General features: G+C 50.5%; 1 pseudogene; it reads right to left on the reverse strand.

Annotated features, from left to right (window-relative positions):
- Positions 1-14,816: 14,816 nt before the first annotated feature.
- Positions 14,817-15,898, reverse strand: LOC124696087 (annotated as a pseudogene).
- Positions 15,899-26,786: the final 10,888 nt, after the last annotated feature.

Below are 26,786 nucleotides of genomic sequence, written 5' to 3' on the forward strand. Positions count from 1 at the left end.
GTTTGCATCACCATGCAACGCCCACCTCACTCTGCCACGCTGCCGCCAGTGCTCCTCCTCCATTCTGTAGATATGAAGCAGCTGCTCCTCCAAGTGGTACCTCGAGGCCCAGGCATCCTCGTCAAGGCCTGTGGCGTCGGCCAGCACGTCGAGTTCGGCGATCTGGGTCAGCAACGCGGCTTTCTCAGCCTTGGTATCCCTACCAAGGTTCTGATTCCAGCCTCTAAGAAATTGTCTTAGACCAGAGGACATAAAGTTCCACCAATCAATGATGTCGCGGCCACCCACCTTGGTCAACAGTCTCTCCCAAGAGTGTTGAACCAAGGGGACAAACTCCTGGCGCTCAAACCAGCTTGTTTCGAAGAAAAATCTGTTGGAACGCACTGGGAAACCCTCTCCAGTGTCGAAGACAAGCGGCGTATGATCGGACCCCAGGCTGGTCTCAGCAGATAGGGAACACAGCGGAAAAATCTCTTCAAAGGAGGCAGACACGAACACGCGGTCAAGAGCGGACCGGACCGGATTGAGTTGGTGGTTGGACCAAGTAAACCGTGCTCCCGTGCGCGGGATCTCCCTCAAAGCCCAGGAGGCTATGGTGTTGTTGAACAAGTCAATCAGTGGCCAGTTAAGATTGTCATTACTCTTATCTTCAGCAGCTCTGATAAGGTTGAAGTCACCTCCCATGAGGATCGGAAGAGTACACCTAGCAATCTTGTCCGAAATCTCGTCCAGGAACCCCCCTGGAACGGGCGTGGTCTACAGGTCCATAGATACCAATAACCTCCAGCTTCTTGTTGGACACCTGATGGAGAACATACAGACTAAGGAAGAATTGACCCCTGTCCATTCTTCCAACCTCGAACAAGCTGTCCCTAACTCCCGAAGAGCATGCCACCCGAATGGCCGTTAGCTGGAAGCCAAGACCAGAAGAATTTCTCGCCCACCTCTAGGCTTGTAAGCTCGGCGTCCGTGAAGTCCTGTTTGATGGTTTCTTGCAGGAGAACTAAGTCAATTCGATGCAACCGGAGGTACTCTTTCAGCAGGGTTCGCCTCCCCCGTCGGCCGAACCCTCTAATGTTCCAGAAAAGAGCTCTCATTGGGACACTCTGCTCAAAGCCCGTGCTTGGCGGGTGATAGGTCTATGACCCACGGGAGTGGGCCTGCGAGTAGCACGCCTCTTAGAGACAGTAGACTTCTTGGCTTTGCCCGAGCCCGAGGTTGGATCCCCCACTGAACCCTTGTGAGCAGGATTGCCAGCGCCTGAGGGTGGCTCCCCCTTGGAGCCAGCCTCTGGACCACCGCCAGCAGTGCCTTGCTGCAAATCGTCTCGAGTTGCCTCTTCCTTAGCCTTGGCCTCTTCTTCTTCAAGTCTACGCCTAGCTGCCAAAAGCTCCAATTGTGCGCGTTCACGAGCCTGGAGAAGAGCCACCGCTTGCGCCGACGACCCTTCCGTGGATTTGAACATGATACAGCTATCCTTGGCCACCTTGAGCAGATGGGCCAAGGAGGAATCTTGAAAAGCAACAAAATCAGCAGGGGAGGGGGAAGTACCTGGAGCGGGGGTTGACGATGAAGGAGTAGCCGTGTCGATGATGCTCTTGGCGAGGTTGTTCTTGTCCGCAGTGGCACGGATGGCCCGCTCCAGGACCGGTCCTTCATTGGTTCCTTTGGTACGCACACTCTTGCGCAAAGCCTCCGCCGGTGAAGCCTTGGAACGAGGGGCTCTAGCCACCGGTGCACCAAGCGCCGGAATGGGAGCATCCAGAAGGAGTAGCTGTCCCTCTGTGGTGTTGACGTTGCTGATGGCCGGGGCCTGGTGGAGATCGAGGGCCGGGGTTGGAGAGGTGTTGGAATCTGCAGCAGCCGCCTCCAGCATGAGCTTCCGGGAGGGGCGATCATGGTTCAACTTGCTCCTTTGTTCGCTGTTGCGCAAGTATTCCTGGTCAGAAGCACCCTGTGACGGACTGGACCACCCCACCTCCTCACACTCCTCCAAAGAAAGGTTCATGGCTTTGCCCGGCGTAGGCGAGACACGACCGGCCGGAGTGGGGTCTTCAGAAAGTTCCTCACAGAGGGTATCAGCGCTGAGAGAGACGTCCGGTGATTGGAGACCTGATGCAGGAGCATCCGGCAGAGCGGATTTAATGATTTGTGCCACCAGCGGGAAGATATTGGCTGTGGGGGTCAGGTTGGACCCATACTGACTGCGGGCCGAGGCTGGAATCTGGGGGCTGAGGTCCTTAGCATTGAGCGGGAGGCAGGCCGACGGCGAGACAGGGGAAGAGCCCAAGGGCACGGACTTTTGGGGGCCTTCCCCGCCCGCTCCAGGAGCTGATGCCGAGCCGCGCGAAGCCTTGTGAGCGTGGCGTCCCCTCCGCCCGTCCCAGCGTTCCTCATCAGTCTCCTCATAATCCTCTTCCTTTTCATCTGTACCATCTCCAGGGGGGAACTTCGGTAGATCGTGCGGCGGTGAGTCTTGGACTGTCTGAGCTTCTCGTATAACTTGGATTCGGTAGCCTTGCATGTTGACGAAGAGGGTGATGTGATCGGGCAGCAGATCCCCTTGGCGGCAGCCGAAGGACATACGCACTGGCGCATCCGGGTGGGCCAGCGTAGCCACGTCCACCCCGATAGGGCGTCCCACCTCACGAGTAGAGAGGAGGAGGCGATCAGCATGGCGGAAGGGGGGAGGCACGCCCAGCAGCTTGACCCAAACTTCTTCCAGAGTTTCAGCAGCGAGAGGGTCGCCAAGCGGAACAGTGACAATGGCCTTGAGCTTTGTGCAGGGCAAGGTAAGACCGCCCCCACGGATAGCAATACGCAGGCTCTCTTTTGATGGGAAGACCACAAAGAAAGTCCGTTGGGCCAAGCCGGCGCACCCGCCAATCCCGGCTCTCATCCACCGGATCCTTAAACTCGTCCTCCACCTATTCTCGCGTGACGGTTGCCCGCCCCCAAGGATAACTGTAGCGGAGTTGGAGGCTGGCTTCTGGAGCTCTTCATCATGAACTTCAAGGCAGCAGAAGCCTGGTCGCCCGCCACCAAAGCCTGCCCAGAAGGGAGCCAGCGCCTTGGAGACCGCTGCGCACATGGCAGAAGGGTGGCCCACTTTCTTACAGTTGACACAAAAGGCTTCATCGACGCAGGCGGCCTGGACGTGTCCCTGCTTGCCGCAGTTGTAGCACGTGATATGGGCCGCATCTTGGTTGGGCTCCCCAGACCCCCCCGGGCCGGTTGACCTGCCTCGAGCTAGGAGCCGACACCTCCCCAGGAGTCCCTTGAGGTTGACGAAGTGGCCTTCTGCCCGCGTTCCGCCCAGAGTCACGGCCACGGGGGGGAGGCGGCGGCGGAGGAGGCGCACGCGAGTCCTGTCGTGGCCGTTCCCCCTCGGAATGCCAGGACGAGGAGCTCGCACGCTCCGCCTCGCGGTCGCGTTGACGTTGTTGCCGGCGATGTTCTTCCTGCTCCCTGTCCAGCCTCTGACGTAGATCTTGGTCGCGGGAGCGGGCGTAGCCCTTGTTGAACTCCTCGAAGGGGCGCTTGCCGTGGGAGTTCCTATCCCTCTCCATGGCCACGAGAAGAGGGACACAAACGCCGGAGACGGGGTCGAGGTGGGTGGACAAGTACTTGGCGGCGGCGAGGTTGCGGCGGACGTCTGAAGCGGAGGCAGGGAAGCCAAGTGAAGGATCTAGGGTATGGGGAGGGAGCCAGATCCACTTATATACCGGCGGCTGAGGGGTAGAACCGTCCCACCGGGGAACCCTAGAGCCTCCCAACCGGCCATCTTCAGCAGGGGCGACGTGGCACGCATCCAACGGGTCCAACCCAGGGGTACCCGCTGGAACTGGTCCGACCGCACCAAGGACCGGGCCAGACCTAACGACCGACCCCTGACCAGGCCGCAACTGGGCCGCGGAGGCCCCAACCAACTCATGGGCCGGCCCAGCAGGCCCAGCGGCACCCAGCGCCAGCGAGTCTGAGGCAGGGGTAAACCCTAGGAGCGGCGGCGTCCCTCTCGCCTCCGGCCGCCCCAGGACCGAAGGCAGCTCCAGCACCAGCGCTCCGATGCGGACCAGACCAGATCCAGGGCACACCGGACCAGCAACGGAGAGGCCCCTACCCACGGGCGCCGAACCAGGAAGCGGAGGAAAGTGTGACGGCGACTCGAGCGGCGGGGGCGGCGCCGGCGAGAGGCTCCTCTCCCTCGAGGAGCCAAGGCCGAGCCCCGACGGCGGGCCATGCACCAGATCTGGCCAGAGCCGCCCGAGGCTCGCCGGAGAATGGGGCAGTGGCCTCACCGCCACCTCTTCTGGATCCCAGGTCTCCACCTCCGAGATCTCCTCCTCCGAGCCCTCGGCCTCAGCGACGACGGCGGCGAGGGGCGAAAAACGGTTCCCCTTACGTGCCGGCAAAGCGCGCGGGTCCCGATGGCCCCCAGGACGGCGGGCGACGCGGCTGCGACGACGCTCCGGGGGGGCGAGCACCCAGTCGCCCCCCGAGTCGCCAGAGCCGAAACGTGTAGTTAGACACATCCTCAGCCGTCCACTTCCAGGTTCTCGTAGCACGGAATGAGAAAGTATGACCGTGTTTGGTAGGTTACACACTGTCCAGCCAGATCCCGAGGAGATAAAATTGGCATGATTGGTTGCCTGGGCTCACTCCGCATTGTGGCTAGCATGAACGTTAGAGCATCCCCACTCGTCTCCCCGACGAGGCCCCCGAGCGCCGTTTTTCCCATTCGGACGGCGAAATTCGGCCCAGTCGCGCTCCCGGTTCCTCGTTTTTCCTCGGGTTTGGGCCTTCATCCATCCGGCGAGCCCACGCCATCCCCGGTCCCCTGAGGCGCGCTCGGGGACTCCGGACGAAGCGAAAGCGCGCGAAACGCCGAGAATTCTCTCCCGCGCTTTCGCTTCGCTTCGCCGCAGAGGTGGACCCGGCCGGTCAGCGGCACACACATCATCTTCCGCGCGGTAAAGGCTGCCGCCGGTCAGCTCGCCGCGGACGCGTAGCATCCACGCGACATTTAATCGCCGAGTCCAGCCCCGCCTACATAATCCCCGCTCGCCGCGACGCGTAGCACCGACGAAACCCCAGCCAGAGACGAACCCTATCCGCCACTGTTCCCTCGACGAGATCCATGGCGTTCAACGAGCAGGACGGCGCAGCCAACAACGGCTTTCCCCGCCGGTCGCTCCACGCCGAACACGAGGCCTCCCGGCGGCGGGTGGCGGCTAAGTGCGGGCGGCGTGCCAATCCCGCCGCCGCCCCAGGGACACGCCCTCGACGTCTCCATCGAGGAGGTCCGACTGACATTGTACCAGGAGCGCGCCGAGCCACGCTACCACCCCAAGCGCGAACCAGGCACCTCCGACGAGCGGAAGCGCAAGCCGGTGAAGGTGGAGGAGGTCCACGACGCCGAGGAAGCCGCAATCCTCGAGGCCGTCATGGCGAGGTCCCTCCAGGACCTCGTCCCCGCCGACAACGCCATGCCCCTCGAACAGGCCTGCGCCTGGTTGAGGGAGCAGTGGGAGAAGGAGGAGGCGGAGCGGCAGGCTCGGCTCCTCGAGCAGGCCGCTCGCTACCACCGGCCCGCGACTCCTCCATCTGGTGCCCCCATCCCCGTCATCGACCTAACGGAGTCCGACGACGAGTGGTACAAGCCCTCGTCGTCCCCGCGGCGCAACGGTGGCCGGTGGGGAGACCCCGGCCAGGGCACCAGCAGCCAGGCGGCGGCGGCGCCGCGGCGTTTCGACGACGACGGCTCCGACGATGATGGCGGCGACGGCGACAAGGACTAGATGGTGTTCTACCGCCATTTCGGCATGTAGAGCGCCGTGTTTTAATATTTAAAGTTGTATTCCCCCGGCCGAATTCGAAATATATTCGAATTCAGCCTCTATGTATGAACTTCGCCCTCTATATAGTAAATATCATTAAATTTAGTCTAAATTCAATCGTTTTTAGCCGTATTTCGTCAAGCTTTCGTTTTTCAAAATTAGATCGCCGTCTTCGCCTGAGATCGCGGCTGGGAAACTGGCCCTCTCCACTCCATTTTTACGTCCAATTCAGACGAAATTTATCCCGGATTTCGGGGACGTGGGGAGGTCAAACGAGTGGAGATGCTCTTACAACACATCGACGTTAGGCTAGCAGCGAATGGCTGAATCGACAGTTTTCGTGGAGAAGGCCTAGCGGAGCGCAAAACTGCCCATGTTGGAAAGCGAGGGAGACGCCCCAATAACTCCTACACGACCTCCACTCTACTATCACCATGCCCCCTCCTCTTTCCGTGTCTCTCACATCCCATTTTTTTACAGTGTCCCCTACGATGTAATTTTTCTATAACCACCCAACGCAACTGGACATTGACATCCTCTGCCGCCTCCACCGTGGAGTGCCCCGGCCCGATTTCTCCCCAGCGGGCCACAACAATGGTGTAAATGATTCAGGACTTCGAAGTCGCCAGGCTCGCTTATGATGCGGCGCCGATTGACCCGATCGTGGTGCCGATGTTGAATTAGCTTCACCATTTGCTACCCAACCAACCACGGCCATGAGGGTGGCCATGGTGGCTGAGACAGCCACGGGGATTCCGTTAGTCGGGCTGACGATAGGGAGGAGAAGAGGTGCCCCTAGCACAAGCCGAGACATGGTGTTCCTGCCGGGCTTTCACCCTGTAATGAGGCATGTTCTTCCTCGAGCGGTGCCCCCGTCCATAGTGTCTACTCCTCCAGCGACTGCCATGGGGGCCCCACCAGCCGCAAGGCATGGTGGAGCGTCGACTTTCGCATCGGCGGCCACTACAGCACCTACGGTAGGAGCATCGACAACACTTGTGGCAGCGGTGATGCATCCTGCCACGGGCCCATGGTAAGCACCGATTTTCATCTTCTTGATTTTAGTAGGTTTTTTTTAGATCCATTCTTAGAGCATATCTAGCCGATCCCCTAAAATTTAGAGGAGCAACCGGCGCCGCAAAATAGAGGAGCAAATATTTGCTCCTCTAAACGGTGTCCGCTAGATCCAATCCCCTATATTTTGATGCCACATTTCACCAATTTCATAGAAATGAACTAAAACTTGCACATATTCATACATTTCACACATAGTTCATACAAACTAACTAAACTTAACCGAAAATTTAAACTAATTTAAACTAAAACTTAGTGGTAGCGGCTATGCGGTGACGGCGGGAGGTCGGCGAGGCAGCGAGTACGGCGCCGCTGTGCGCTGCGGTTGCCGCCGGCGCTGCGGATGGGCGGACTGGAACGACGACGGGAAGAACCTACCATTTCGCGGCGACCCAGTGGTGTTTCGCGGCAGCCGAGAGGGGAATCGTGACGGCGATGCGGATGGGGCACTACTAGAAAAAAAGCTATTCGGTGGCACACCTAAATTTTCTATCAGTGGCGCACCCTGGTGCGCCACTTTTATCACGCCATTGCTAATTGTTAGTAGTGGCGCACTAGGTGGTGCGCCATTACTATCTGGCTTAATAGGGGTGCACCATGTAGTGCGCCGCTACTTGTTGGCTGGTGCGCCACTACTAATAATGCAAGGTACGCCACTACTAAAAAAGTAGGTGCGCACCCGCTAAAATTTGAAATATGGATCAAGATTTGGATCTGGCACATTTTTTTTCAATTTTTTTGCTCGTTATTTTTCTCATTTTTTTATCCAATTTATTTGCCACGTTCATCTAGCCATTTTGTTTTTTGTTTTTATTCTTCAAATTGGATTGAACGTGGGAGGAGTTGGAGGATGGAGGAGAAAAGAGGATGGAAGAGAAGAGTGGAAGGAGGGGTCGGTGGCCAAAGTGAGGGGTGGCTGGAGAAGGAGAAGAGGTGGTCGGAGGAGGAGAGGATGGTCGGGCGCCGGAGAAAGGAGGTGGAGGAGGAGGAGAAGGCCGGGCGCCGGAGATGATGGAGTGGAGGAGAAGGAGATGGAGGAGAGGATGGAGTGGAGGAGGAGAGGATGGAGCGGAGGAGGAGGGGCGGATGGAGCGGAGGAGGAGAAGCTGGAGGATGGAGAAGAGCAGAAATCAGATGTACAATTTTGCATGGATACATTTTGATATGAAAAACTTCTTCATCGGAGGTCGATGCAACCGGAAAAGCCATTTAAGTGATACATGAAGCAATGTTGCAAAAAAAAGTTGTTAATTTCTCTTGCAACTAGATGACACACATGGTCATCTCCAAGGATTTTATTTATTTTTTATTTTTTTATCAATTTATTTTATTTTTCCGAAAATTGAAAGGGCGATGGGGGGGGGGGGAAGAAAATATGCCTCCCTATGAATGGTGCACCATGACATGGTGCGCCATTGCTAGGTGGGCATATTTTCAGATTTTCAAAAATGGTCAAGACTTACTAGTGGCGCACCACTTCTTGGTGCGCCACTAGTAATGCAGGGTGAGGGTGGAAACCAACAAGAGCCCTTCTGGTGGCGCACTACTGGCCATGTGCGCCACTGATAACATGGCTAGCAGTGAAGCACCTTTTCTGGTGCGCCACTGCTAGTATAGTGGTGTGACACTGCAAGTCATTTTACGGCTAGGCCTTTTTCTAATAGTGGGGGAGGATATGCAAGTCGCTCGACCGCCGAGGAAATATGGGGGGAGGTGAGATTTTTCCTCCTCGCTCGGCTATATATGTGCTGCTAACCATTTTAAGGTTTCGACTAGAGCGGCGCCACATATTTACTCCTCTAATGTTTTTTTGTACTTCTACTAGAGATGCTCTTAATTGCTAGATTCCTTGTTAGATGTAGTCATGGAAGTGCTAAATGTAGTCATTGGAGTACATATGGCAGTGCTATGGCAAGCATGGTGGTCACCATGCCATGGCGTGGTGATCACTACGTTGGTATTGACATGTGACCACCGTTCTTGCATTGACAATAAGTCATTAACAATGCAGTGATCACCACGCCCATGTGGCACCGTGCTGGGTATTCTATCGAACAGGAGCTAGACGTCAAACACGCAGTCGTACTTTGGCGTCGTGAGAGGCTGCGGGAGCGGGATCAGTACAGTGCAGGTGACCACATTAATGGAATCTGTACATAACAATAGTTTCTCACAATTTTGAATTTTTGATGTCAGTTTTAAAACTTTATAGTGTCTTATGTCATGAAAAATGATTTGGCTCAAATACATGCTGGAAAATAAGCAGTACGCCACCGCTAAGGAGCGGGTCAGTGCCGGGATGTACCCACCCAGACCCATTGCAGGATGCGCCCCGATGGGTGGCCACGTCGTGGACGGCGTCTAAAACGCAGTCGTACTATGATGCCGCGAGAGGCTGCGAGAGCGGGATCAGTACGGCGTGTGTGATCACCTTAATGAAACATGTACATAACAATAGTTTCTCACAATTTGTGAATTGTTTGTCAGTTTTAAATTTTTACAGTGCCCTACTTATGTCATGAAAAAAGATTGGACACAAATACATGCCGGAAAATAAGCGGGTGTTACTATTTCTCAGTCGACCACTAGTAGGAAAACCCTTATAGGCGATCCTTAGTTCTGTGGCGCACCGTTTAAAATGCGCCACAGAAAGTTATTTTGTGGCGCACCAGACACGGTGCGCCTACGAAATAGCTTAATTTTGTGGCGCACCGTGGATCCATGCGCCACAGAAATTTGGTGGGGCCAATCCCAATCATTGGTTTCACTATTTCCGTGGCGCACGAGATCACGTGCGCCTACGTAAATAAGACATTCTCGTGGCGCAACGGCTCCGGTGCGCCACCGAATTAAGACTTTCTGTGGCACATTGTTCCTGGTGCGCCACGTAACAAAGACTTTCGTGGCGCACGTGGGATGGTGCGCCACGTAAAGCCTTATTTCGTAGGCGCACATGAGTTCCATGCAACTCCACCACCCCCCGTGGATCGCCTTTTTAACCTCTCGTAAAAAATAAAAAAATAGATAAAAATTTCAAAAAATAAATCCCTTCAAGATGCCTATGTATTATGTCATCTTTTACCACTGAGAATTAACAAACAATAATTTCGACTTTTTTTGCAAAATTGCGTGGGAAAATCATCAAACTGGATTTCTGGTTGCATACGAACTCGAAAAAAAACGCATAATATATCAAAATGTTCCCACGAGAAATCTACATCCGAATTCACCCGGGCTTGCCCGGTTGGACAATTTTTAGAATCCCAAAATTCGAAAAGAGTAAAAAGTTACGGCCAGTTAAAGATTTTTTGCTGCAAAATACAAAAAAAAGAAAAAAAAAATCTGTGGCGCACCAAGTGCCCATGCGCCACAGAAATAACGTTCGAAATTTGAAATTTCTGGCGCCTACTTCTCCTTCTCTCCTCCATTTCTCCACTTCTCCACTTCTCCCCTTCTCCCATTCTCCACTTCTCCCCTTCTCCTCCTCTCCTCTTCTCTTCCTCTCCTCCACTTCTCCACTTCTCCCCTTCTCCTCCTCTCCTCTTCTCTTCCTCTCCTCCACTTCTCCACTTCTCCTCTCTCCTCTCCTACTCCGGCGACCAACTCCGGCGACCAACAACTCCGGCGAACTACTCCGGCGAACTACTCCGGCGAACTACTCCGGCGACCTACTACGGCGACCACGACCAACACCTCCTCCGGCGACCACCTCCTCCTCTACCACCACCACCACCACCACCACCTCCTCCTCCTCCTCCTCCTCCTCCTCTACCACCACCACCTCCACCTCCTCCTATTCCACCACCACCACCACCTCCTCCTCCTCCTCCGGCGACTCCTATTCCACCACCACCTCCACCTCCTCCTATTCCACCACCACCACCACCTCCTCCGGTCGGCCTCATCCTCCACCCACCCACCCACCCCACCCACCTCTGGCGACCTTCCAGAAAAATTTTAAAAAAAATTCGGCGGCCCCAGATCTAGATCTAGATCTAGATCTGGCCGCCACTTTTTTTGAAATTTGGCGCACCACCGCCGGTGCGCCACAGAAATAAGCTTTCTGTGGCGCATTGGCTGGTGCGCCACAGAATCCTTATTTTTGTGGCGAGAATTCTGTGGCGCACCACCCATGCGCCACAGAATGTGTTTTTGGTGCGCCACTGATGAGGCTTTTCCTACTAGTGGACTGAGAACTAATTTCGTGCTCAATCAGATGATGTCATTAAATCTCAACTCATAACTAGCACGAATCACAATAAAAATTAATGGTGTAGAACTTGACTGAGCATGAAGTTAGTTTTAAATCCCTTTCTTTAAGACATTATGTAGCACGGAGTTAGTTTTTTTTTAGTTTTCACCGGGGGCGAGCACAAAGGCTCACCACCTGAATGGCTTGTATTCATTTCCTCCGAGGATCGGGTGAATTCCCCGAAGTTTTTTTTTACAGCAGAGGATTACATGGAGAGACAGGGAGACATCACCCAACGAGAGGGGGGGGGGGGGGGGTGCTCGGGGGGAAGAAGCAGGTCACGCCGCAGCATGCCAGCGCCTGGGGAGGAAAAAAGCAAGCCAAATATCGATGTCAGCTCGCTTCGACATAGGGAGACGACTGCGCCAGAGAACAGCGTCGTCGCGGCAGCGTTTTCGGACAAGCTTAATGGAGGGAGCGAGGCCGTTGAAGACGGCATCGTTTCGATGTTTCCAGAGCTGCCACCAGGCAGAGGAGGCGAAGAGTGGAGGCCGAGCCAGGAAGAGCGGACGGAGGGAGGCTGCAAGCCGCAGTAGCCGTGATCTGGCGATGCTCCTCCAGCTGCGCTCCGATAGAGCTCCAGAACCAACGAGCGAAGCGGCAACCGAACATAATATGGCTTGCAGTCTCTAGCGTCGCCGCGCAGATGGGGCAGCCGTTCTCATCGGCGGTGAGGATCCGTTTGCGAAGGAGGTTGCCGCGGCTCTGGATACGGTCCTTGACGGCAAGCCACCCGAAGAAGTTGACTTTTGACGGGGCGTAGTTGCCCCAGACGAACTCGTGCCGCTCGTCAAGAACCCCGCCATAGGAACATAACTTGTAGAGGGCGGAGGTGCTCAGCTTCCCACCCGCCTTGCCGCAGAGCGGGAGCGTGCGCTCGTCGACGCTGTTGGAGAGTTGCACAGACGACAACATTAACAAGAGGGCCTCACGCTGGCCGGAGGCAACGGCAGACAGGCGCGGAGCAAGCACGGCGTCGAGCCCGTGTGTCAGTGCTGGCGTGTAGTTGACGTGGGAGATAGAAATCTTTGTGGTGTAACTTTTCTTCAGGTCCCCGGCAACGGCGCCAGAAATTTAGCTTGATAACGCGTGAAGCACACGTCCGTTAGGAACCCCAACTGGAAGATGTGATGCGTATAGCAGCAAGTTTCCCTCAATATGAAACCAAGGTTGTCGAACCAGTAGGAGATGAAGGCCACATGAAGGTTGTTGGTGAAGGAGTGTAGTGCGGCGCAACACCAGGGATTCCTGCGCCAACGTGGAACCTGCACAACACAACCAAAATACTTTACCCCAACTTAACAATGAGGTTGTCAATCTCACCGGCTTGCTGTAAACAAAGGATTAAACGTATGGTGTGGAGAATGATGTTTGCTTGTAGAAAACAACAGAGAACGGAGATTGCAGTTGATTGTATTTCAGATGTAAAAGAATGGACCGGGGTCCACAGTTCACTAGTGGTGTCTCTCCAATAAGAAATAGCATGTTGGGTGAACAAATTACAGTTGGGCAATTGACAAATAGAGAGGGCATAACAATGCGCATACATATCATGATGACTACTATGAGATTTAATCAGGGCATTACGACAAAGTACATAGACCGCTATCCAGCATGCATCTATGCCTAAAAAGTCCACCTTCGGGTTAGCATCCGCACCCCTTCCAGTATTAAGTTGCAAACAACAGACAATTGCATTAAGTATGGTGCGTAATGTAATCAACACAAATATCCTTAGACAAAGCATTGATGTTTTATCCCTAGTGCCAACAACACATCCACAACCTTAGAACTTTCTCATCATCGTCCCGCATTCAATGGAGGCATGAACCCACTATCGAGCATAAATACTCCCTCTTGGAGTCACAAGTATCAACTTGGCCAGAGCCTCTACTAGCAACGGAGAGCATGCAAGAACATAAACAACACATATATGATAGATTGATAATCAACTTGACATAGTATTCAATATTCATCGGATCCCAACAAACACAACATGTAGCATTAGAAATAGATGATCTTGATCATGATAGGCAGCTCACAAGATCTAAACATGATAGCACAAGAGGAGAAGACAACCATCTAGCTACTGCTATGGTCCCATAGTCCAAGGATGAACTACTCACGCATCAATCCGGAGGCGGGCATGGTGATGTAGAGCCCTCCGGTGATGATTCCCCTCTCCGGCAGGGTGTCGGAGGCGATCTCCTGAATCCCCCGAGATGGGATTGGCGGCGGCGGCGTCTCTGGAACTTTTTCCGTATCGTGGCTCTCGGTAATAGGGTTTTCGCGACGGAGGGAATTTATAGGCGCAGGGGCAGAGTCGGGAGGCGCTCGAGGGGCCCACACCATAGGGCGGCGCGGGCCCCTCCTTGGCCGCGCCGCCTTTTGGTGTGGCCACCTCGTGGCCCCACTTCGTATCTCCTTCGGTCTTCTGGAAGCTCCGTGGAAAAATAAGACCCTGGGCGTTCGTTTTGTCCAATTCCGAGAATATTTCCTGTGTAGGATTTCTGAAATCAAAAACAGCACAAAACAGGAACCGGCGCTTCGGCATCTCGTTAATAGGTTAGTGCCGGAAAATGCATATAAATGATGTAAAGTGTGTATAAAACATGTGAGTATTGTCATAAAACTAGCATGGAACATAAGAAATTATAGATACGTTTGAGACGTATCAGCCAGCACCTGACGAACCGAAGCGCACTGCAGAGAGCAGTGGGAGAAGAGCTCCGGCATAGCGGTGGCCACAGGTCCAGAGGGAAGCCACCAATCCAGCCAGAAAGCAGTCCGCACCCCGTCACCAAGCTTGACACGGGAGATGCCGCGGTAGAGAGGAAGAAGACGACGCAGAGAGGTCCAGTGAGCGCCTAGGAGCGCAGTATTGGCCCCGTCGATCTCAAGAGGGAGGCCGGCCTGCGCTCCCCAGACCCAACGTGGCCAGGACTCATCGGTGGCGCAATGCAGGCGGTGGAGGAGCTTGATCAGGAGGCAGGAATCCTGGGTGGGGATGGAGCGCACACCAAGCCCTCCTTCGTTTTTCGGTCGGCAGACCTGCTCCCAGGACACGAGGCACTTGGCGCCACTTACCTTGTCCGTGGCAGCCCAGAGGAAGGCGCGGCGGAGCCTGTCGAGGGCGGCGAGCACGCCAGGGGGGAGCTCGAGCGCACCCATGGCGAAGGTGGGCAGGGCATCCAGGACAACGTTGAGAAGAACGAGCTTCCCACCTGCCGACATGAGAAGAGCCCGCCAACCGGAGAGATACTTGTCCACTTTGGCGATCAGTGGGTTAAACGCAGCCAGGGCGAAGCTTCTCAGCCGACAGAGGCAGCCCAAGGTAAGTCTGGGGAAACCCCTCGATGCGACAGCCGAGGGTTTCCTGGATGCCACCGAGAGTCGCAGAGTCGACATGCATCGGGACCAAGACGCTCTTCCCGTAGTTGATAGCCAGGCCAGTCGCGCGTTAGTTTAAAGAAAGGGAGTTGCAACTCATAACTAGCACGAATTACAATAAAAATTAACGGTGTAGAACTTGACTAGCAAATCCATTTCTTTAAGACATTATGTAGCCATAAATAAATATTTTAACACAATTAAAATACATCTATATGTAGCCAGTGCTGAGAGTACAAATATCTAAATCATTTAAATAAACTCTAGATTTTGCCTTCCACCTGCAAGTGTTCACGGAGCAAGCTGAGCTTGATGAGCAGCTCTTCTATAACAGAGGGGCAACTGCTTGTGAGGTGCTGATAGGCTTCAGATGCCATGAGCGCCATCAAGTTGCCCGGGGAAGTGAGGAATTTTAAGCATGTTTCGTTAGGAACGTCGCAGCTATGCTTCTCAAGTGCTCAGCCAGCTTCAAAGTAGTCGCCGTTTTCTGGAAGACGTGGTCGCAAAGCTTCTCCTCGCAAAACAGCTTTAGCCTCTCTAGGTTGTACCTGTCCGCTGCAACAAGCAGATGCTGGCACATCGCTGAGGTGTTGCCCTCTTCCATCTCAGGCAGGGAGTCGGTATAGATGAAGTGCAGAAGAGCCTTGAACACATTGGCCTCCATGTTGTCGATCCGTAGTACATGAGCAGCGGTCTTATTCTTCATCGGACCAAGGAGGTCCATCTTGAAGACCGATGACCGAGCGGCGAGCACGCACCTGTGCGCACGGAATGTGTCCTTACCGACCAGGAATGTAACATCGGCTGTCTCGTCGGACGAGAGTAGCAACTGGCCAAGGTGCTGGTGCACGTCGCGTGACGATGGCATCATGGTGACCTCGCACCTGACTCTGAAAACATCATCTCGTAGGCAATGGGATCTCTCCAAGTCTTTCCGTTTGATGAATTGACTGAAACCGCATGAACTTCCCTTGCGGGACAAGACCTGTGGCTGGCCGCTGCATTGGCTGTAGGACGGAACAGGTTGGCCATCTTGGTCCAGCAAACTGAACTTGTATTGTGCTCTCACTTCTGGGGCGTTGCTATGGTCTAGACGCAGCGAAAGAGAGATCCAATCGGCGCTGGCTGGGTTGCAACCGTAGGGGAAGTACAATAGGCACCAGCTATGGCCTCCCACGTCGAACGTCTGGGAGCTGGTGTATTTGCCGTTGCCCAGCCCCTTGGTGCGGGAGTAGCCGTCAACCTTGATGTCCGACCCCGACAGGCCCCGCGCCGGAGTAGCCGTCAACCTCGGCGCGACGAGGATTTTGCCGCGGCTGAAAGACAAACATGAGGCTATCCCCATTGTTACCGTGCTTGTGGAACTTGAGTTCTGCTGCGTCGTAAGATTGGGACAGCGAAATTTCGGAGGAACGTACCTCCTGTATATGGTCGATTAGCATTACTCCGCTAGCCCGCCTTGAGACTATATATACAGGCACAAGGACTTGTAGAGTTGTACTACAAGCATGAGTTGGATTCAGTTTCATCATGGACTCCTACTTCTGTACAAATTAAGAGACCCTGACGGAGATATGTAAGATGACGACTCATGGGGCATCCCATCGAATATATGATACAGCTCTTCTGGAACCTCTTTTATTTTGAGGTCTTTTACAATACAATTTACTAGTCCTATGAAGTAGGAGTAGTATTAAATTATATCACCCATAATTTGAGAGATAATATGAGCAATTTACATGGAAATAAAATCATGACATATATTTAAAGTATTAATGTGGTATATACCAAGCATGCATTGACTCCATTTAGTCCACGCCAAAAAAAATTGTCTACAATATTTTAAACGTACACTGCGCAAAAAATATATGACTAATTTTTAGGTGTATGATGGTATCCTTTTCCCACGTGGGATTTTTCTGTACTGTTTTTAGTAGATATATATACTCCAAGGCTGCAACTTTATTTAAGCATCTCCTATTTAAAAAAAACAAGGAGATCATTTAAATTTTAGATAAATTTTGTACGAATTTTAGACACCGAAATCCGAAATGTTGTCTGAAATTACCATATTTCCGCAACTTTGGTGGGTACCAAAATTTATATCTTCACGAATCTTTTTTCTTACTCCTAAGCCCGTAGTCCCCGGGTGTAGGACGGCATTGGTTGGCTATCTTGGTCAAGCAAACTAAGCTTGTATTGTGCTCTGACTTCGGTGGCATTGCTATCATCGAGATGTAGTGAAAGGGATATCCAATCGGCGCCAAATGACTTGTAACCATCGGGAAAGTACCATAGGCACCAGCTATGGCCTCCGATGACGAACGTCTCGGAACTCATGTATTTGCCGTTGCCCAGCCCCTTGGTACGGGAATAGCCGTCAACCGTGATATCCGACCCCGATAGGCCCGGCGCCGGAGTAGCCGTCAACCTCGGCACGAGGATGGTGTTGCCGTGGCTGAAGAGGTTCCGGTGGCCGGAAGACAGACATGAGGCTAACCCCATTGTTACCGTGCTTATGGAACTTTAGTTTTGCTGCGTATGGTTGGTAAAGGGGAACTCTCGGAGGAACGTACCTAGTATATCGTTGACTAGCATAATACCCGTGCTTTGCAACGGATCAAAAAATAATATTTTCTCGTCATAATAGAAAATAGAAGCTTTGATGATATTCTATTTTGGGGTCGGAAGGCTTGGCAGGTATGACTTAAGTTTTTCTTCGGAATCGGTCGCACATTGCAGCCTTAGTAATACAGTTTTACCGTACTTAAGTGTTTGCTATCGGTAATACAATATAATATATGTCTGAGCCAGCGGTAGGATTAGTGGAAACATTAAACAATTATACATTCTTGTTGAAAACAAATGTATCCGATATGACAAATAAATGAAATACAGTAATAGCTTTATTCAGTCAAGGGGTGTATACGCACAAGTAAAGGAAATATAATTTCTCAAGCTTCTCTGCTCTACATGGCGCAGCAGTCAAATCAAAATAATGACCTCGGGCACACCAGAAAACACAATAATTCGCATTAACATATGATAAATAGTCCATTTATGATAAATAGTCCATTGTCAGATAATCTCTTCTCTTGTTATAGTAGTAGCGGCAAAGAAAGTTTTGGTAGCAATCAAACTCTCCCTCAGTTCTGAAGAAAAAGGTGTGCCCTCAATCTGTTGTTGCGAAACGGCTAAGCCAGGGCAGCAGCAAATCAGCTGCTGGCTAGCTCCATCTCCCAGTCGCTGCCCCACCTCTTCCCTGCTCCTTTCACCCCCCTCTCTCACAGCCTACCGACGGCCTACCCTTCACATCCCTGCGCTCCACCAGCTGAACTGCTCCTCCTCCCTTCCATTCGTCCCTTTCTCACCCCGGCGCAGGGCCATATGCCCTTTTTTTTCGAAATGGGTATATCCTCGGCCTCTGCACCGGTTGATGCACACAACTCTTTATTAAAAACATGAATATTCAGGAGTTACAGTTCATGAATCAACGGGGGTCGCTACAAAAATCAACCATCTAAAAATAAGAAGCATGCTAAGCAGTCTAAGCATCTTCCAATCTCTTATTAGACCGCCAAGTAGCCTAGTAGAAAATATGAAAATATCCTGGGCAACCATTTGTAGACGGTTGCATCAAGAAACCATGCACTCCCGCTGGTTCTCCGGGAGTAAGAAGCGCCAGAGCTGGATCCAGTGGATCATAGTGTGGATAACCTGCAAAAAGTTAGTATCATACATTTTGTTAAAAACAATATCATTCCTGCAATTCTATATGAACCAACATAAAGCCGAAACACCAATGCGAATCCTAGCTTTGTATGTCTTATCCGCTCCATTAAGCCAATTCCCAAACATATTTGTGATACTGGATGGAGGTGGAATATTGTATGCAGCAAACACTACTCGCCACACAAGTGTAGCAAAAGGATATGAAATAAACAAATGTTCAACAGATTCCTCACTGTCACAGAAGCAACATTTTGTATTTCCATTCCAATTCCGTTGTGCAAGGTTATCGCGATCAAAAGTACTTTTTTGCTAAGGAATCACATGAAGATCTTAATTTTAAGTTTCCATAAATATTTTCGGAGATATCTAGTATGGCCATTTAACATATCAGAATACATAGACTTGACTGAAAAATTCCCTGATGATGTGAGCCCCCAAACAAACTTGTCCTGTTCATCATTGAGATTTATTTCCATTAATCTTTGACATAGATGTATCCACTGATCCCATTTGTTACCCGTAAGTTGCCTCCGAAAACCAATATTTAACGGAGTCGAATTCATAACAGTTGCCACAGTATCATGCTTACGATTGACTATGTTATAAAGCTATGGCTATTGAGATGCAAGTGTTTGCTCACCTAGCCAAGTATCTTCCCAGAAACGAACTCCTTCTCCCGTGCCAATTTTAAAACTCCCTCTACTAAAAAAATCCCTTTTTACTTTCATTAATCCTTTCCGGAAAGGTGAATCAGTTGGCTTAGTTTCGACTTCAGCCAAAGTTTTTTGCGATAGATATTTGTTTTTTTAGTAATTGCTACCATAATCCTTCTTCGGAAAGGAGTTTAAATAACCATTTGCTAAGAAGACAAACATTTTTTTATCTCCAGCACTTCAACTCCAAGACCACCTTGGTCTCTGGGTCTGCAAATCATGTTCCACTTAGTTAGCCTATATTTATTTTTATTTTCCCTAATCTCTTCCTAACCCCTTTAGGTATGTCGAAGAATGATAACATGAACATAGGTAAGCTAGTGAGAACAGAGTTAATCAATACAAGACGATCCCCATATGATAACATCTTTCCAGCCCAACATCCAATTTTCCTTCAAAACGACTTTCAACAGGATTCCATTCCGAGTTTTTGAGTTTTCTGTGATGGATTGGTATACCCAAATACCTAAACGGCAAAGAGCCAGATTCACAACCAAACAACTATTTGTACTGTTCCTCTTCGTCCTTAGCCTTCCCAAAACAGAAAATCTCACTCTTATGGTAATTTATTTTTAACCTCAACAATTCTTCAAAGAATCGTAGTATTAATTTCATATTAACAGCTTTTTCAATATCATGTTCCAAGAAGAGGATGGTATCATCGGCATATTGCACTATCGAAATCCCTCCCTCAACAAGATGAGGTATCAGACTTCCAATCTGACCATCCTCCTTTCCCCTTGCAATTAAGATGGCCAGCATATCTGCAACAATGTTAAATAACATATGTGACAATGGATCACCCTGTCGAAGACCTTTCTTGGTTTGAAAATAATGAACAATATCATCATTGACCTTGATCCCCACACTTCGTCCTCTAACAAATTGATCTATGAATTTACACCATTTAGGGTCAAACCTTTCATATGCATGGCTTGTTGAAGAAAAGGCCATTTTACCTTTTCATATACTTTCTCAAAATCAATTTTAAAAATCACACCATCCATTTTCTTCCGATGAAGTTCATGGATATTTTCATGTAAGACGACTACTCCTTCAAGTATATATCGTCCTGACATAAATGCCGATTGCGTAGGGCTGATCACTCTTTCAGCAACAGTGTTGACTCTACATGTAGCATCATTTGTGAATATTTTAAAACTAACATTGAGAAGACAAATTGGTCTATGTTATTGAATATGAACAACATTCTCCTTCTTGGGTAATAAGGTAATAACACCAAAATTCAATTTGAACAACTGTAATTCCGCTGAATACAGTTGATGGAACATTGGCATTAAATCACCCTTAATAACATCCCAGAAGGTTTGATAGAATTATGCTGGAAAACCGTCAGGTCCCGGAGCCTTATTTAACTCCATTTGAAAAATAGCATCCTTGACCTCCTTCTCAGTAAATTCGGCTACTAGGATATTATTTTCTTCTGGGTTAAGTGGTGGAATATCCTGACAGAAGTCCGCATTCAAAGTGAGGGTAGAAGTGGCTGGCTCTCCAAACAACTTCTTATAATATTCAGATATATAGACCTTCAAATTGTCATCTCCCACTATGGTCCCTTCATCTTGTTCTAATTGGAAATTCTTCTTCTTTCTATGTTTACCATTTGCAACCAAATAAAAATACTTAGTATTATTTTCCCCCTCTTGAATATGTTTTTACCTTAGCTTATTGTGCCCATTTTGATTCCTCATCTCTACGAAGTTTTGTTATATCATCATTTGCTTTTCTTAATTTTGCTTTCTCATCATCATTTAGAGGAGTTGCCGCAGCTCTCAAATCCAACTCATCTATCAAGGATAGCAATTTTTCCTTTTCTTTCTTATAATGACCACTTACATTTTGCCCAACCTTTAAGAAAACGGCGTAAATGACAAATTTTGTTCCGCCAAATAGCAATAGGAGAACCCCCCGAGTCTCAGCCTCCCATTCAGCTCTGACTATCTCATAAAAATTATCATGTTTTAGTCAAGACAATTCAAAAGAGAAATGAGCTTTATTGCCAATGTGAGCCTCCCGAATCAATTAGGAGAGGACCATGATCAGAACCAGATCTTGTTAAAGCTCTAACAGTCACTAATGGGAATTTTTGTTCCCAACAAACTATTGATAGTACACGGTCAAGCTTTTCATAAGTTGGAATCTCCCTCCGATTAGCCCAAGTGAATTGTCTACCCGAGAGAGCAATCTCTCGCAGGTTTAGACTCTCAATAATGGCATTAAAAACGAAGGGCCAATGTGGCTGGAAATTATCATTATTCTTCTCCTCTTTTCTCCCAAGAATAATGAAATCCCCCCCAATGAGAGAAGGGGTAGACCCTGAATCACCCATTCTTGCAAGTTCAGCTAGGAATTCTGCTTTATGAGCATCTTGAGCAGCACCATATACTGGCACCAATACCCACTCTAACCCGTCATGTTTACATCTAACATGTAGTTTGACATAGTAATCCCCAGCCTCTACAACTCCAGCTTGAAGTGACACATTGTTAGTACCAATGAGGATGCCTCCAAACCTCCCATGAGGTGGTAGACAAAACCACGAGAAATCTAAACCATTTATCAATTTTTTTAGAAAGGAAACTGAAAAGTTAGATCTTCCCGTCTCCAATAAGGCGATGAAGTCTAATTTTTGTTCCCTTAAAGTCTCTTTAACAAACAGATGTTTTGCAATATCACCGAAACCATCAGAATTCCAGAAAAGACCTTTTAAAGAACACATTTTCAACTAGATGTTTTATTTTTAAACCTAGTGCTTCTACGAACACCCGACAATCAAACTCCTTCTTTCTGGTTTTCTTTAGTTTAATAATAGGCATTAAGAGATCATCCAGCTCAGCTAGCTCCTGCGCCTCTTCAATTATCAAATCTCCAGTAAGACATGAAATATGAGAGGTCAGCAGGCTATTTTGATCTCCTTACTTATGTATATGCTCTTCAACATTCTTTTTTAAAAGAACTAAGGTACTATTGACATCGACATCTTTAATAGATTTGATAGCCTTTGTGATCTCCTTATCATTTTTTCCCAACGAAATACCTAAGCGATTAGCCTTCCAAATAATATCCTCATCTGACAACGAAACAAAAGATGGTGCAATTTTTTTATTACCTGAGGTCACGTAGTCATGCTTAAGATTCACATTCTGCATAGCCCGTTCCATATGCATTTGGTTGAGCTCGAATCCTCTCACTTGTCCGTATGTTAGACAAAGATGGACTTGCGATACCACCAAAAATTGCTGCATCGTGTACAGATGGAGTCTTCATTACCCCTCCTTCAAGACCTTTAACAGTACCTGAAAATTGCCTTGTTACCACAGCTGGTGTCAAAGTATTTTCCGTTTCGAAAACAATGCTTATACCTGTTTGTTTGGTTGAAGGGGTGTGTGCAATGACAGATTTATTTGGCGCAGAAAATCCCAAAGCACTAGCATCCACGGGCCTATCTAGTTGCATGCACGATGATTGGGGAACAATAGCTGTGGGACCCACCGTTGTCGTCGGCAGCGAAGCCGTCAGCGTCACCTGCTGCTGTGCCTGCAACATTGCGGATTGGCCAGCAGCAGCGCCTGCCAACCGCGTCTGCGCTGACAGCAGCGGCCCGGATTGGGCAGCAGTAGCAGCAGGACTCATTGTGGTCTGCGGTAGAGCCGACAGTGGGCGAGGGACTGTCACGCGATCCCGTGGTGCGGACGCCAGGAGTGCGCCAGCAGATGCCATGCCGGCCAATGGCACGGAGGCAGCCTCCCGCAGCCTCGACTGCTGCTCCTGTCCAGGGGACCGCGGAGACAGCGGGGCCTGTGGCGACGTCGACAACCTCCAAGGCACTGGTTCCGCCACCTGCAGGGCACCACGTGTGCTTCGGCTGCCCAGTAGCAGCGGAGCAATAGCCCGGCCAGTTCCCGCAGATTCTGCCTAACTTTTCCCCAATCCCGATGTAGTATCCATCTAGGTTTCAGTGTTGGTGCTGTCCAGGTCTGTAGCAACATAAAATGACGGAAATTGCTCAAAAAAGTGGAATTTTCACCATAATTTAAATATAAATGAGAGGGATATTGTAGTACATCAGATGGTGCTAAACTTTTAGGGTTTTCCATACGTTTGCTCAACAAATCATTATTGATAGAACCAAACAACATTGGAGCCTCAACTTTCTCTTGAGCTTGATGACTAACAACACCTTTCCCATTGTTACCTTGTTGCACATTGCGATATTTTTTGTTACCATTGTTTTGATTCTCATTGTCTCCAGTCTTCTCGATCTCCATATCATGTGCATCCTCCCTATTATCCCCATTAGCTCCATTATCATCATCTTCACCAATATTTCCGCCAAACTCTTCCAGTCCATCTTGTCCAAGTTGAGTCACCGTTACTGGTTCAACATGAAAAGCAAGTTTAAAGAACCCTCTTTGGATGAACACATCTGTTGTTTCAGGAATAAGAGTGTGATCCAAACAGCCAATTCGCAATCTCAACTCTTTATGCTTTCTAGTATGAACCATATCCACCTCTTTAGTCTTGCCAAATAGAGTTCCCACCGCCCATAAAGACAGAAAGTCAGTTCTGACATGTATTCCTTTCACACGCAACCAGACTTCAGGCAACATATACAAAGGATCCTCCAAGGCCGACCACTCCTCAAAAACCAAGTCCGAGGCTCTGTCCGGAACAGGATAGGTTCGAAAGACCTTCATTCTTTGAGCTTCAGTCTTATTAGGAAACTTCACCCTGAAGACATTGTTTTGGAAGTTGTAAATCTTGCACTGAAAATTCTCCACAGGGACAATTCTCCTCAAGCACTGTGTAATCTCAGGAATAGTCATTGGGTCTCCCTCCACTGTCAATTTTACAAGTTTCACATTATCAACCTTAGGCTTATATGCACCTCCTGTGGGCACTTGAAAAAACATCAACTGCTCAATGGCATACCCATACATGGCAACAGAAGGTTTCGGGGCCTGAAGCAAATGACATGCACTTGTAATATGATTAGGGGATTCACAAATATCACACACTGGTGCCGTACAAGTATCAATCTGATGCCCTGGTTGTTTGCATCAAAAACACGAATTCTTCTCCGCCTTCTTAGCCTTTTTTGCTGGATTGGGTACATCTGATTTGGGAACCCCTGCTGTATCCACCTGCATGGGTTGGGTTTGCTTTAAACCAGGGGTTACCACTTGTTGTTGCGGACCAGTAGCATCCAACCCGGCCGAACATGCAGCAACTACCCTCTCAGCCTCTCCCGCATGAGCCAAACCTTCCCCTCCCCCCTTCTGCGCTGCTGCAGCAAGTGCCGCTACAACCCCCTGCACAGCTTCCTTAAGCAAATCGGGAATCAAACAGATTAACAGGTCCATTGTTTCCCACACCATTATTCCTGAACTGGTTATGATTAACTCTTCCACCATTGTAATTCCGATTACCACCATTGAAATTATTGCTACCATAGTTTCTAGCTCGGTGTTGGTAATTACCTCCATTGCGGTTGTAGTTGCCGTAGTTGGAGCCCCTGTTGAATTGACCGAACTCATCCCCAAACTCCATTGGGAAGGATTGGCCTTGTCCATCATAGTTTTCAGCCGCACGACTTGACTCACCCGAAACGAAATTGTTCTGCCGGTTGTTCCCACCGCCATAGAACCTATTGCTGTAGCCATCACCTCCACCCCGGCCACCACTATTTGGCGTAGGTCCATTGAAGCCCGCTCCATTGCTGGCCCCAGAAAAACCTCCACCACAGCCACCATTGTTTGGCGGAGGTCCAAACCCCCGCATCGGCCAGGTGCGCCATTGAGGCCACCACCACGTCCTCTACCAGGGCCGCTGCCCCTAGCAGGATCGCCGCCCCCACCTTGGTTATTCATCTGTCCGACCGCATGATCTCCCCCGCCGCCAGAGATAGAGATCGACCTCGCCCTCCAGAAACCTAGTTTGCGACACCAGGCACGCCCCGCAGCGAGATTGGCGTCAATAGGAATTTGGTGGGTTCGGCTAATGGCACAATGGGCTTTTGCTTTTCGAGACTCACGATTTGCAACATTGAACTAATCAGGTCGGCCTAGATTCTGCTGGTTACCCGAGTTGACAGAAGAGCCCAGTAGCCCCTTTTTTGAAAACCGCGGAATAACCGGATCATGCAATCTCACGGCACTCGAGGATGCCGGCGAACGCTGCCGTCGCCGTACCCGCGTCCAGCCCTCTACGTCGTCCTCAGCGAAACGACGTTGGTTCGAGCACTGGTAACCGGATCATGCGTCGATCATGCATTTTTGCGGTAGTTGGAGACCGTGGTTCAGAAACGCATACCTTGTTGTTTGACAACGAGAAAATCGCCGCCGCTTGACGTTGCCCACATTGCCGCCGCAGACGATGTGCCGCCCGACAAGCCAACCCTGATGAAGACTCCTGCAGATCTCGTTCATCGTCCGGCGACGGAGATCAGCAGAGGTACTTGAACGACCGATTGGAGAATTCCTCATCCTCTTCTCCTCCGACCCTGATCCCTCCTCCGACGCGGCGAGAACCCAAAAACGCCCTTGGGGAACCACATCAGCCAATGTAGATGTGGATGAAGCCTCGAGATCACCCAGCAATGGCCGGTCGCCGGCCGGATCGCCCGAGAGGGCGCCTCCGCCTCTAACGGTCATTTTCTAGACCAGTCGCATGGCCATTTGCCTCTTCTCCCCATGGAGGATGCATTCTCTTCTTGTCATGGAAGTGCGCCCTGCCCCGCCCGATGACCACGAGGATGGCGCGTGCATCAGAGATCCATGGACACACCGTAGTGGATGGCGGGCCGGCCACCGGAGCACCTTTGCCGATGGTGGTGTGGCGTGTTAAGCTTCATGCACTAGCCACTTGAACCAAAAGTCCGAACTGATGGAAAGGGCTAGGCAATCCACATATACATTTCACAACACCCCCACTCGCGTGTGACGGGAGAAGAGAAAGTCAACACGTGAAAGAAGAAGAGCACACCGAAACAGGGCATCAGCGGTGGCTAAAGAGGGGGACAACAGCAATTTTTAGTCTTAATTGCGAAAACCATGTGAAAGCTAGGATTTGAAATCGAGACCTGGGCTCTGATACCATGTTAAGCTTCATGCACTAGCCACTTGAACCAAAAGTCCGAACTGATGGAAAGGGCTAGGCAATCCACATATACATTTCACAACATGGCGCACCTGTCCTGTGGTCGCGAGACGTATCCTCTGGCTGCCGCTTGGCGACCACAACGACGGCGCATCGCCGGTGACACCGCGCGCGCATCGGAGTTCCATGCAGACGCCTCCCCGTGGATGACCTGCCGGTGGGTATTTTTTGTGTGTGTGGGGATCTGCGGGTTGATTTCGGTAAAGGACACTAGCGACGATGCAGACGTGACAAACAGCCAGCGGCTAGCGCCGGTTCTCGAGCTCAGGCACAAGTGGCATTGACAAGATCTGACTTATTCGGGGGATTCTAGACAATGAGAGATGTTTTCCCTAGCGATGGCCTGGTGTGCGTCCAGGTGCAGCCCACCAATATATATATTTTGCAAGGCCTGCTCTAGGGCACACGAGAAGGCCCACTTCCGAAAATTAGCGATGGTTTTGGGTTGGACGACGTACGCCTACAAACGACGGATGCAAATTTGCATGGCCTGCTCCAGGCAGACGAGAAAGGGAAGTGCTAGGCGTCCCCACGGGATCTGATTTCCCAGCCCCCGGGTCCCTAGCCATCGGATCAGCCATCTTGGACGGTCGGATCTGCTTTTATTAG

The sequence above is a fragment of the Lolium rigidum genome, chromosome 3 (assembly GCF_022539505.1).
Source record: "Lolium rigidum isolate FL_2022 chromosome 3, APGP_CSIRO_Lrig_0.1, whole genome shotgun sequence".
Taxonomy (NCBI): Eukaryota; Viridiplantae; Streptophyta; class Magnoliopsida; order Poales; family Poaceae; genus Lolium; species Lolium rigidum.